Source organism: Microplitis mediator, chromosome 5 (assembly GCF_029852145.1).
Source record: "Microplitis mediator isolate UGA2020A chromosome 5, iyMicMedi2.1, whole genome shotgun sequence".
NCBI lineage: Eukaryota > Metazoa > Arthropoda > Insecta > Hymenoptera > Braconidae > Microplitis > Microplitis mediator.
Window position 1 is genome coordinate 1,422,815 of NC_079973.1, and position 14,758 is coordinate 1,437,572.

The window sequence follows — 14,758 nt, forward strand, 5'->3', positions numbered from 1 at the left end:
GGAACTCCACTCAATAAAATCAAAGTAAAAATTCGCGTATTACATTATTGATCAGCTGATACGCACACACATACGCACATACATATTTAGGCACACACGCGCACTCGCACACACACGCACGCACACAATCAAACACACACACGCACACATTGTTTAGCAGTTTAATATAAATTAGTATAAATTTATTTAAGTATTAAAACTCCGGACCGGAGTGAAATAAAATCCGCGTCACTCCGCTAAAAAAAACTCCCAATTCACTCCGCATGCGGAGTGATTTTTTTCAAAACTCCAGAACTTCGAGTGGCGGAGTGAATTCGGATTTAATTTCACTCCGAATTCACTCCGGATTTTTTACAGTGTAACGTCTGGGTTTTTTTTTATGGCGAACGATAAAAAATTATGGAGCGTAAAATATAAAACGGGCCTGTTAAATTTTCGGCTGTAAAAATTTAATCCTAATTCAGTGTCGCTAAAAAATGGGTCATTAGCTGGGGTAATTTTTACGGGTACTGCGTAAATAATTTACGTCTATAAGATTACAGAGAAGTAAAAGATCAGGAAGTTTTCGATATCGTCGAAGTAACGAATTGTCGATACGGGGCTTCTGAAACTTTTTTAAATTACGCTCTTGAGTCCCTTGATAGTGTAAGGTTGATAACACCGATCCCAGTTTTATACATCTATATATATCTATATATAGATATATATATATGTATGACTGGTGAGTTTTCCCGATCAACCATTACCGTAGAGCAAAGTTATTTAAAAATTTTTCTCGAGCTTTTTATTATTTTATCTCTCGACATTTTTTAGTCTCCTTATAATATTATAATCGTTATGATGATTATTATTATTGGAGAGGGAGAGTGGAGAGGAAATTTAACCAGAGCTCGTTGATATTCTTCGAGTGTTTAATTACGACTTTCTTCATCGCGGAATTAAGGAACTAAAGTGGACAAGAAAAAAAATAGTAAAGAAAAAAAAAGTTTGCGGGTTTCGTGTCGATGGCTATGACCGAGAGTTTCACGGAAAAGGTGAAAGAGTGAGAGACAGGTCGAGGGAGCTAATCCCGTGTAATGAAGTAAGAATAAAATGCTTTCCGGAACGGGTTGGAACCGACATATATCTATATATATTTATATAGATATAGATGTGGAGGTATAGCTATAGAATAGAAAGATTTCCTATCTTCCGGTAGGTGTACAAGGGGATGAAACTTTTCACAAGATTTCTTATCAAAATGCAAATCCAACGAGCGGCATTGGACGCCCATTCTTCCACTACTCTCTTGTCGCTTCTTGTCTCTTCACCGTCTCGTCTTGTCGGTTTTTTCTTAACTTTTTTTTGTCCTCTCGGAACTGTTTGTCGCAACACAGAAGAGAAAAAAAGGAAGGAAAAATAAAAAACTAGACAGTGATTTAAAGTCACATTACCACTTTGCCTTAGCGCGTTCTTATTCTCGGAGCGTCTAATTTTGTCAACGAAAAAATAATTTACGAAGCTATTTCGGGGATCTATTTTTCTTAATTAATAGTCCATTTAACTGGCCGTTGCGCTGGTGATAATTATAATTATAATAATAAAAAGCTCTACGAATACTTTAAGACAGACTTTGTAATTTAACGGAAGCGAAAAATTTCGAGCTGAAATAAAGTCACTGAAGAGTCAGATGAGTTTTATTTTAATTAAAAATAGACTAGCGCAAATAGGAGGGGGTATTTACTGAGTAAAAAATGAATTTGGCAAACGAAAAATATTTTATGGACAAACAAACCTTTTTCACAATTATTTTTTATTGTAAATGCGTCTCGTATTTGGATTTCCATACACCGACAGTTGTAATCACAAAAACGGATTTACAAGCAGAGGCAGCAGCAGATCGATTGCCAAGTGAAAGAAAAAATGGGCATAGTATGCTGATTTTTCCACATCGAATGATCGGCTGCATGTCGAGTGGCAATCGAGATTGGAAATAATTCGCATGCTCCGTACTCTACTTCCATTCTATACCACTACCTCTAACCATTCAGTCCCCTTGTGCGCCCCAACTAAACCTAGCCGGACTGCCATTTTCACCCTCACCCCTCTCTCCCTCCCCTGTTCCATAGCTGCGATTCCAACCCCGTAGAAACGGTCATTTGCAATTTGCAATTTACAAGGTGCGTTTTACAATTTAGATGACGGTCTGCTATTGTCTCGGTTTACTGTACGCTTATGAAAAAAAAATCTGAAAATCTCCAGAGCACACCGCACTTTTGTATAGAAATTTTTCATCTCTCTCTTTCGTTCTCACTTTCAAGTTCCCCTTTGCGTCCCCACGTAGCGTTGAATGGCTGAAAATATCCGACACAAGCTTCTGCGTCAGCTTTAATACTTTGATACCGCAGATTCAGCTATTTCGAATTTCATTTAGCTCGTGTGCACACCATCTAAGTTTACATGCACACGACCTAAGTTTTGCAAACGCTTCTGCCTGTAGTTCACTGAATAGTAGATGTACTTGTACTTGTTCTCGTAGTTGTAACTTGAGAAGACCCGAGGTGTGCATGGGTGTGTAAGGGTGTGCATAGGCCTACTTTCAATGATACTTGTGGCTGTACACATATTCCAAGTTTGAAAGTGCAAAAGCCTTGGAGGGTAAAGTATCGAAGGCCAACACTAATGCGATCCCTCGGCCACCCTCGGCCACCCTCGTCAACCCCTTTGTGCTCCAAGTTTAATATATATCCAAAGGGACGAGGGATTCGAGACACGAGACATGACTTTGTCGTGTTTTACTTTGCACAGCTAACAACAAATAACTCTGGGTCTTTAGCTTCTCTTCATGTATTATATATTACATATTATAATAATAAGGAGGAGGTTCAACTCAACCAAGAGAATACGGTAGTTGTGGAGTCTCTGTAGTCCGTACCCTCGTCATCCACTTGAGTATCATTCGACCGGATAGACTGAGGAGACCCTTCGCCGCATTGCCGGCTCTATCTATTTCTACGTTATGCACATATATATTTATATGTATGTATATAGTTTGTTGGGTGTGTATATATTCAGTGAAGCATCGATATATCCATCGAATCGAATCAAATCGAATCGAATCACTTGTGGTGATCCTCACGGCTGCCCGATCGTAAAGCTCGCTACGCACGTGAGCTGCATTTTAAAAATTCTGCTACTGCGGTGTGCAGGTAGATACTAGTGCCTCAACTTCTTATAGTTATACTTGTATTTATATAAATGTTCATATATATATATTATATACTGAGGCAACGTTGACGGGAATATGGAGAAGTGGATCTTGTATAGTTGATGGGAAAAATATTTTTCAGTTCACGTGTAAACTCGGAATTGTAAACGTACGATCAACCTCCAGAGCATTACTCACTTCTGTATATTTTATATTAGATTTATTTTTTGTATTAAAAAAATAAATAAACAAATTTATATACACTGTAAAAAATCACCGGGGTAAGACCAAGCGGTATAGGTGTTGAAATTATCGGTGTTAAATTTACCCCCGAAAGCGGTGTTAAAATAACGCCGCCACCGGTGTAAATATTCTAGACCGGTGTTAAAATAACGCCGCCGTCGATGTAAATATTCCGCTTTTACACCTTTTACCCCGCTTTTACACCGGTTTTACTCCGATTTTACACCTGTTACCCCGCTTTTACACCCGTTACCCCGCTTTAACACCGGCATTACTCCACTTTTACACCTGTTATTCCGCTTTTACACCCGTTACCCCGCTTTAACACCGGCATTACTCCACTTTTACACCTGTTATTCCGCTTTTACACCCGTTACCCCGCTTTAACACCGGTATTACTCCACTTTTATACCATTTACCCCGCTTTTACACCTGTTACCCCGCTTTTACACCGGTTTTACTCCGCTTTTATACCATTTACCCCGCTTTTACACCGGTTTTACTCCGATTTTACACCGGTTACCCCGCTTTAACACCGGTATTTTTAACACCGCTGTATTACTCCTTCTACACCGGTGTAATTTAATTTTTACACCGGGCGGAGTTAAAACGAGTCCATTTTTAACACCGCTCTTTTTACAGTGTATGGATTATAAAATACGCGTTGGCTTAAAACAACCCGACAATTGTATAAAAATAATAGAGATTTTTATTGTGAGTTTTACAGCTCATTTGGGTCACACTCTACAAAATGGTGTGCATATTAAAAATGAATGAAGACAATCCAATAATGGGAATGCCTCTCTGACAATAAAAATAAAAATTTATTGTTCCCAAAGTGATTAAAGTCTGTTATTTATATACTAGAATAACATATATTATGAAAATGTTATGCACGGTGTGCATAAAATATAATAAAATGATATTTCATAAGAAATAATCTAATAAATGTCTCAATATCTGATACACAATTACATAATTATATTTATAGACACCCATAAATATTACCACAAATCATCATTTAAAGTGTCATTATTAATTCAGTAATATACAAAATTCCGTAATTAATGTTTGAAAAGGCGGTTATACCAACAGGTTTACGATTTGTATGCTCACAGATACATTCACTAAAATTTAACTCACTGTAATAGACAACACGGTCTTGCAATAATTATCACATTCGATTAAACCTCTCCCAAACGTGTTTACAACGGAAATGAAGTCTATAACCACCGTGAGTAATTACTCTCGTCGATTGGCTTGCCAATCACGCTCTCCGCAGATCTCTAGTCTGAGTGCATTAAAAAATTATTGATTTCAACTGAAACGTGCTAGACATTTATTTAACATCCGTACATTTATAGCCGCCAATAAAATCGCTAAATAATATATATTATAAATCGAACGCATACATACCTATATATATAAAGCTATAGATCAGATGAGTGTAAATGGATTAACTTATTCCGAATTGTCGTTCTTGAACATTTGTCATAATTTCAAAGTACATTTGTCTTTCTCTGGTAATTTAACGATCTGTCGCAATCATATATATATATTCATACACTGGATTGTATATATGTACATACAGATATATGGCTATTATACTATATATGTGTATTTATGTATTTATGTATGTAGTCTGGATAAATTTACATTAAGAACGTTAGTTAGCAACTTATTGCCAAGCAAATGCTCGTGATACCGCCGCGTGGGAAATTCAATCGTGAAATATATATCTATATATATACACGCACGTATTGTGTAAAACATTAGCGATTTTCTATCAGGGTAAAAGGATATATAGTCTATATTTAATGCATGTTATGGTAGAGCAGAACCACTCTGAAGTTTGCTTTGAGAAAAAAATTAAATAATATATATATATATATATGTGTGTGTATATATTAATAGTATGTCATTAAGAACAGTCATATGCGATGGGTGTAGATAGTATGACAACAATATAACGTCAGTTGCATGACACGTGTGCACGTACAGTTGAGTTTTTAACCCCTGTCGCGAAACAATAATATGTATTTTTTTTTTTTTCTATTATTTGATTTAACGACATTTTATATAAAGTATTTAAATAACAAAATGTCGAGGTCAGGCGTTTTGGGGAAAAAAAGCTTTATGCTGGGTCATATTCGCGCAAACGTGTGATATGAAAAATCGTGTCGGGGATAATTTAAACATTATTTTAATTCAAAGGCAAGGAAAGTTAAGAATAATAATAATAATAATAATAATACTGGGGAAATAGTTTGTCACGCACGAGCTTTAAATAAAGATTAAGATAGGCGGTATGTAAAACAGCGCGAAATTACACATGAACATTTTTTTCTTGTGTAAAGAATTGTTTGTTACTATGAGTAGAAAAAATAATCTCACTGGCATCTCAGTGTCAATAATATAATTCTTTACAAATATTTATTTTACGTTGGGCGTTAATTTATTTTCAAACTTTTTTTACTTCCTTGACGAGTAGAACGGGCCTCGTGCTGGTATCACTTGAAAATTTTTTAGGGTTTTTTCAGTTGTGGAATAAAAAATAAAAAAATACCGAGGTACTGAACATTTATCTCGTTTATTTACCGTTTTATTTATTTATTTATATTTTTTATCGCTCGGAACGGGAAATCGCGTGTCGCGCTTGTACCAAATTCAACTGCGATTGTTTGCGTGCTACGGGGGTATTTGAAACATGGTGTGTACCTTACGAGGCAGCTTGAACAGAGCCAGAAAATACGTTAGCCCACGGGAAAAAAGGAAGAGAAAGAGACAGTGGAGTAAAAGCAGAGCCTCGTGTGTAAGGTTTGCGTGAGTCTGACGGGATTTGGTCTGGGGTTGACGGGGGTCGAGCGAGAGTGGGTAGTGGGTTGTGGAACGGGGTGGGTGCTTCGAAAAGGGGGTCTACGGTACCTCCGGGCGTTGTTGTAATCATAGTTGAGTCGGGGGCGGCACAGCGATAGGGCGAAGATAAGGGAACCGTGCACGAAATAGAGGCAGAAGTAGAAGCAGAAGCAGAAGCAGAAGTAGAAGCCGAAGCAGAGTAGTAGTAGAAGCAGTAGAGGCAGCATAGAGCTTTATAGACCCATGGTATAGGGGATTGGTTGGCTAATAACGAGAACGTGTGAAGGCAAACCCGTACGCCTTTACTTTCCAAAGCTCTACTGCTGGAGAAACTGGCAACCACAAGGCGTACGTGTTTCGTTGTGTAGCTCTCGCTGGTGTTAGTTACTGCTGGCTGGTACACGAAACGAACCCGTCGTCAGAGGGAGCCCGATCGATACACGCACCCCTATGTGCCGTGGACAAACTTCCCGACACACTTAAAGTTATTTAAATATCCACTTTATTCCATTCCTACTACAGCTGACCCTTTAAATTGTAAGTTAACCTCTTGACCTTTCTTATCACTTGTTTTTTAACCTTCTGGCTGAACCTCTTTCGTTATTCCTCTAACCTCTTTGCCCAGCACAAAGAGAAAGGTTAACAGCCTCTTTATTATTCCTTTTATCTGTAACGTTCCTCGTTCCTACTTTTATTCCAACGCAGTTACTTTTTGAATTTAAAGAACACGTTACGAGAATCTCTTCTCCTTTGCTATGAATACACACGATTTAAATCTGGTTTGAGAGAAATTGTCTTGCTCTGATCCTGGTCATGATTTTTATCATGGACATCCGAGCTGAACTGCTTGTAACTTTGGCCTCGCCGATTGTTTTCAACCTTCTGCCGAGTTTTTTAACCTCAGTTCATTTCCTGGCTGCCCGACGATGTCCTTCAGCGCCCGACTACTTTCATAACCTCTTGGTAACTCCCTCGCATTTTAAAACCCAGCTAGCTGGCGCCCAACTACCCCCAGTGCATGTTAGACAAACAGTTGTTTTTTTTTCCTTAGCAATTTCTGCGCCCTCCTTTCTCCTTAATAGCCAAGAGAGTGTAACGACCACTTGCGGAGGAAAGATTTAACGGCTAAGTACAGATAATGGATGTTGATGCACGCTTTTTCTCGTGTACTTAACTTTCTTCAATGTTTTTTAAATTTCTCATTGTACTGCACTCCAGCCCTCCATTCGCTTCTCCCTTTCCCTCTGGTATTTCAACCCTTATTACCAGCTCTCCTTGTCAAGCCTCGGCCTTCTTTTATTACTTTCTTCCCTCTTCTTTTTATTTGTCTCGGTCCTGGTTTGTTTTTTATTTTTTTTAGTGATTCGAAAGAAAAGACGATGAGTCGTTTTTCATTGGACAGAAAGGAACTGTGATCGTAACTCGTTACGACGAGGAGAGCTTGCTTTGGAAGAGGAAAAAGAATGTCAGAGAGAAGAATAAAGAATAAAGGGAGAGATGGAGAAGAAGAATGAGAAAGAGAACTAGAAGTAATATCGCAGTTGAAGTTAAAGCAGAAGTAGAATGGGAGGAATGGATGAAGAAAGGATCTGGTGACGTAAATTCAATGGTATCCGTTGTATTGTGCCAAAGTTTCCTAAAAATCTTCTTACTCTCCGCTACGTAATATGAAAGAATCTGACAGTTGAGAGTTTAAAGAAAGAGAGGGCCGAAAGTTCTTGCTAACAGCACTTCTGTCCACACCAACTCCAACTCTGTTGTTGTATTACTGGCAATTTGTCGTAAAGCGTAAACTTGCACAAGAATAATGAAATGTTTGAATTGGACTACTTTTCTCAGCTATAACATATTTAAATTATTCAATTCGTGTTGCGAAACAGAACTTAATATCTACTTTGCCGAGAAAATCCATTTGTCAACAGCAAAAGCCAGAATTATTGTTCTCACGGCTAAAAATGGCCTCCCCGGCTGCGAAGACGTTGCGCGCCGTCGCAATTAATCAAAATTTGATAATCAATTTGGGCATAAATTACCTCGGCAATGAAAACAGCAAACACAGTAGATGATGTATAAGAGGGTAAATTAATTCGCGTGCCATCAGTCTCGGCATCCGTATAAAGAGAAAATGGAAACGGAAAAGCCGCTAACGAGATATCGATTCTATTGTTAGAGAGGGTAATTAAAAAATAACGCTTGCTTCCGGGGTTCGGCTGGCGTACATCGTGCGGGATGGAATGAGCATACCGTCTGTATATGGCTTCTGGCCATGTGGAGTATGCACAGTGTAGTGTACTGAAAGCGTGTATGTATGCAGTACAGCTCGACATTGTCCTCGGCAGCCTCGTCTTTGGTCGTCGAGGCAGTTTTCATAGTAATCGCCGAGTAGCAGTACCACCAGTACAACCGTGTCGGTTGTGTATTATATATAGCTGAGGGGCGCGGCAGTCAGTCTGCGAATAAATTACTCGAGCGATCGATTGACGATGAACCGCCCAATCGTAATTTCTGCTGTAGGGCTTATGCCTCGCTGCGGTACCCTCGGGCTATATTCCAACAACCTAGCCTGTCGTTTTGCTATATAGAATCACCGATTGGTGATAGTGTATATATATACGGGATATATATGCGGGAGTAGCACACGATAGCAGCCCAACCACCGTGCAACAGAACCTGCCGCCCAAAATATAGTGGATTGGATGAGCAAGTCGTCCGAGAGGCTAATTCACCTCGTATCAATCCATGCGAATTACTCTCTGTACTCGGGCTCCACAGCTAGAAGTTATCTACCGGTCCTTGTCTCTCCAGCGAGTGGCCGAGCTAACGCTTCCTCTTGCCTAACCAATTTTCCTATGAGTTTCCGATTAATCGACGAATTGCTCACTTCTGTATTAACCCGAATCAGCAAAAGTACTCATAACATAATCTTCAAAGGAATATACGACTGATAAAGGTATCGACGTGACCTGGATCGAAAAACTATAACTTGAGAGAAATTACCCTCTCGAGAGGGATCCGTGGAAAACTATTAATTTCGATATGCATATCATTTTTTTCAGGATACTCTACTAAAGGCATCTGCTATCGAAATCCGAGCGTTTGATGTAAAAAAAGAATAAAAAAGAGCCGGACATGTTTTTCAATAACAAACCGAAGAGTGGATGTTTCGCAACCACTGACCGAGGTCGAATATTTGAATAGAGAATCTGTAGATCCGGAGTGTGTTGGACTTAGTTTTATGTTTGAAGCGGAATGTAGCTAACGAAAAAGAGATAGCCGGGCATCGGAGATCTGCGGGAGCATAAACATCAGCGATCGTCAGCCTTGGAACGAAAAAACGTAACGGTCATTCGCCCGCAAGGTGAAGAAAAGTTGGCCGTAGCAGGCACTGACCGGAGCCAAGGAGACGCTCGAAGCGATCGGCAACGATTCCGTCCGGTCCGACGAACCGGTCGCCCCTCGTGCCCCGCTTCCGCGGCAATCTTCCCGCATCCTTCATAGCTTTCATACACATTTCAGTCTCTCGCCCTTCCTTTTATATACAACACCGTTCTATGTACTCTTGGCTATATACTCCGCACTGTACACTATATACTGGATACCAAGACCCAGCCACCACAAATATATGTGTACATATATATACTTATATATCTTTTCTTTACTTCCTTTCCTTTCGGCCGTCTCCCATCGACCATCAGCACAATCCCTCAAATAAAATCCATCCATATCCAACTACGGACTACAAGAGCTGAGTTAGTAGAGAGTATTCCAAGTGTAGCCAATCGCCGTGAAGACCGGTCCCGGAAAATTACCCGTCCGCAATGATCCACAGCAGTATGCTTCCAAAATAACAATGATGATAATAATAATGGTAATAATGGCAGTAGTAATAGCAATAGCGATGGTAATGTCAAGAAAGTTATTCAAGATTCTTTTTATGTTAACGTTAAAAGCACTCGTGAGATGTTTATATAGGCATTTGTAAAAAAGCTTATGTAGCGAGAATAAAAATAAATAAAAGGCGCCATCTAGTGTCGGGCGAGCCAGCAGCAGTCGCAGCACAACAACTGCTGAAAATTAGATATATACGAATTCTTAAAACAACGGATCTGTAAATCACAATATAAGGAACAATAAACGTTATTTTTACTCGGCGAGTACATTTACAGCCGTATTTTTAAATCTAGTGAATCTACGGCGCAGTAGAATACGATTTGGAAAAAATTTCTAAAACCATAAGATTATAATCTATGAAATAGAATTTACTGGGCATGGCCACGTAAACTGGAATAGCTTCTACGAGTTATTTTTAAGAATAAAAAATTTTGCTGACGGTACTAGTTTTTCATAGCCCAGGTTAGAACCTCGTCACGTCACGTTTACGCCTTGAACCCCTTAGCGGCCCGTGTCATCATAATCTTTCAGAGTCTTTCTCGCTCTAGCAATTTGTGCAGGTAACTTTGTCTCTGACTCGACAGAAGAGTGTGCTGGTGTGTGTGTGTGTGTGCTCTGGCTGCTGGAGCTAGATGAGTTTCATCCTCCAGTATACCAGAGTTTTCGTTATAACATATATAACAAGGTGCAAGTCGTAGTCTCTAGTTTTCTGGGAGCAGTGTCTACTGGTAGCAGTCTGGTGTCCTGGTCTCTTAGTGACAGGGTTGTCTTGTCTCACACAAGCCGGCCGAGAGATTTAGAAAGCTCGTGTGACTCGTCTCGTAGAAGCTCCAATTAAGTTGGTACTGCATGACGCGAGAATGCACTCACGAGCTCATGACAGTCGGCAGTTGTGACAACAAACGTTGTTTTCTCTCTTATTTCGACTCTACAACACCATATTATTCTACTCGGTTCTTTTATAACTCGGTCTTCTCATTTTCTCTACCCAACATCCTGTGTTCTCCCAGCAGAACTACACTACATTTTACTCTTCATGTTACTCATTCTCGCTTGTTTCACTTTGGGTTCGGCCTCCCCAGCCTCTTTGTCCTCCAAAAGAGCTCCAGTACCCAAACACTCGAGCTCTGGGTACTGAGTAAAAGCTGCCTCTGCAGAACATCAGCCGCATTTTACATTTACAGAAAACTTTGAGCAAAATTTAATTCTCCAAAGTGTGTGCACTGCGGACAACTTTTCAACATTCTTTATGCCAAGAAGTACACAGCCGATGCTGTATTCTACTTGCTGGGCTAAAATCTCGAGAAGCTAAGCTGAGTCAAAGACTCTATCTCTGGTGTGTGTGTGTGCAGGTTCCAAGTCGATGGACTTTTTCGTCACGCTTCTGAAGGCTATTTTCGTTACCAAACATTCTCTCTCCACTTAAACGGATTTTTTTATTCCTTCCTCTTGATTTTATCTCAAGCTCTTCACGTCCCGAGCAAACGCTGGGACACTTCTGCTCAATATATATTTGGATTTATCAGTTGCTGTATAGGTAGCCAGCTGCACATGTATTTATATTAATATATTTGTACTTGTGAATGTACCAGTACCAGTACATGCACTTGCGGTTTTTTTTCAAGGCGCGAATTTACGATATTTGCACGTGCTCCGAGTGCTAAAATCCTGCTATGTGATATTTTACATCCTTAAATCGATACATGAACTCGTAAATTTTTTTTCACCACTTGCGAGTGCGCGCTCGGAAATATTATGAGTGAAAAAAATAAAATGAAATGATAAGTTGGGGAAAAAATCTTTACATTTAACTTGATATTCTGATAAAAAAGTCATGAAATATTTCACCAAATCTATAAATTTATTTCTCTTTACCCTTTTCCACAAAATAATATATATGTACATATTAATATTTTAATAAATTCGGTCATAAAACAATGGACGTAATAACAATAATAATAATTTTTCGGTTTCTCGGAGCGTAAACTCTTCGAAATCAATGATCATGAATCATGAAAAGTTGAATTATTTAATAAAAACACTGACTTTTTGAATCCAAATGGATAAAAACAAGCCACTGATTTAAAAACAACGAGTGTATTAACAACTTTGAGTTAATATTTTAGAATAAAGTATGAAATATGAAATTAGCTTCCTGCAAGTTTTAAAAATAAGAACTCTCTTAAAGAATCTCGAAATTTTAGCGGTTTATTAGAGAAAGAGTAAAGCGCGGTAGGTAATTAACAAACTTTAAGTAAAAATAAAAAAAACTCTGAACTTCCAGCCGCGTTCCCGTTTAATTTCGCTTTCCAGTCTATGAAAATGTAAAATAATTATCTGGGTGAAAATATTACGCGATCCAGATTAAAACTAATTAATCTCCAATAAATAGAATTTTTCCAGCGATTATCGAAAGCAGTCTGAATTACCGGCAATCGTTTGAACCCGTATACGGAAAGAAAATTATGGGAAGTTTTGCTATGCATTATGGGAATGGTTCCCATAATGTTATGGGAACCATCCCTATAATATCATAAAATTTTTTTATTGCACAATAGTGTAGAAATTTCCCAAAATTTGAATTTTCTTGAATGTTTTGTGCTGACAAAAAATTCTTGTTAAAAATTTTAATGTTTTTTTTCCAAATACGATTTTTTTTTTTAATGTTTGAATTTTTGTTTTTATGTTTAATAATATTTCTGTGTATTGTAGAAGTGATTACCACACTTCTTTAAAATAATTTTTTCATGATAATATGGGAACCATTCCCATAATATTATGGGAATAGTTCCCATACTATTATAGGAACCATTCCTATAATTATAGGAATCATTCCTACACGGAAAGAAAATTATGGGAAGTTTTCCTATGCATTATGGGAATGGTTTCCATAATGGTATGGGAACAGTACCTATACTACTATAGGGATGGTTTCCATAATGATATGGGAATGGTTCCCATACCATTATGGGAACCATTTCCATAATATTATGGGGACCATTCCCATATCATTATGGGAACCATTCTCATAATGGTATGGGAATCATTCCCATACTATTATGGGAATGGTTCCCATATTGGTATAGGAACTATTCCTATAATATTATGGGAACTATTCCCATAATGTTATGGGAACCATCCCTATAATATCATTAAATTTTTTTTTTGCACAATAGTGTAGAAATTTCCCAAAATTTGAATTTTCTTGAATGTTTTGTGCTGACAAAAAATTCTTGTTAAAAATTTTAATGTTTTTTGCCAAATACGATTTTTTTTCTCAATGTTTGAATTTTTGTTTTTATGTTTAAAAATATTTATGTGTATTGTAGAAGTGATTACCACACTTTTCTTTAAATTAATTTTTTCATGATAATATGGGAACCATTCCCATAATATTATAGGAATGGTTCCCATAATGATATGGGAATGGTTCCCATAACACTATAGGAATGGTTCCTATAATTATAGGAACCATTCCTATAGTGTTATGGGTATCATTCCCATAATTATAAGAACTATTCCTATAATTATGGGAAACATTCCTACTATTCTAGGAACCGCTCCCATAATTTATGGTCGTAATTCCTATGATGGTATAGGAAAAAATTTCACGAAATTATGGGAACCGCTGCCATAATTTTCTTTCCGTGTACTAAAAAAATAGTACATGTAGTTGTTTTTTCTGTTCAAAGCGTGGAATCGAAGGTGCCAGACGCAATATACATTTCGGGTTGAGTCCACAGCTGAGTCGCACATGGCATCGGTGTGTCAAATACACTAACAGACACACTTTCGATGCGTGTGTATAAAATTTAGCCGCCAGAGGAAGGGGCCGATAAGGGGAAGGGAAGGGTCTGATGTCAAAGTGGGGGTTCAGTGTTGGCTGTCCCCCAGGACGATGCCCCCAGCTATTGCGAACCGTGTGGGGCTCAATCCACGTCACTCACTTGTTTTCCCTTTTCCTCTTTCGGCCCTTGACAATTTTTTTTTCCTTCTCACTTGTAACTCTATATTACATAGACGCTCTCCATACACATGTGTTCATATATATATATGTATATATATTTATGTGCTTTAATGTAATTTCTATACATATATATCGTGGGAAGAGTATTAATAATTTAATACGTTTAATTCTTTCCACTGGGCGCTCCAAGTGTGCTCCGTCGACCGAAAATTTATGCTGCGTTCAATTCACTAGCGTCAAAGCGAGGTCACTATTTAAATAAATATTTAACACAAAATGAAAATATATATACGTAGGTATATATATGAAAAATAAATATAGTAAAGAAGAAAAAAAGTGGAAAGCAGTAAATAAATAAAAGAGGTAATTTAAACTCTCGTCAATACAGACGCTAATTACGTCACCGTTATATTTACTTTGTCGAAATAACACGTGGATAAATTGGAAATTTGATTTCTGTTTGTATTTATACGAGTTTGTTTATTTTATGAAAAATATTACTACTGTAGAATGGAAACTAAATAAAATATACGGATATATGTGGATATATTTTGATAATGTTTGTCACAGAATATGAATAATTACCAAAGTTACTAGTGGGTAATAGATTTAAT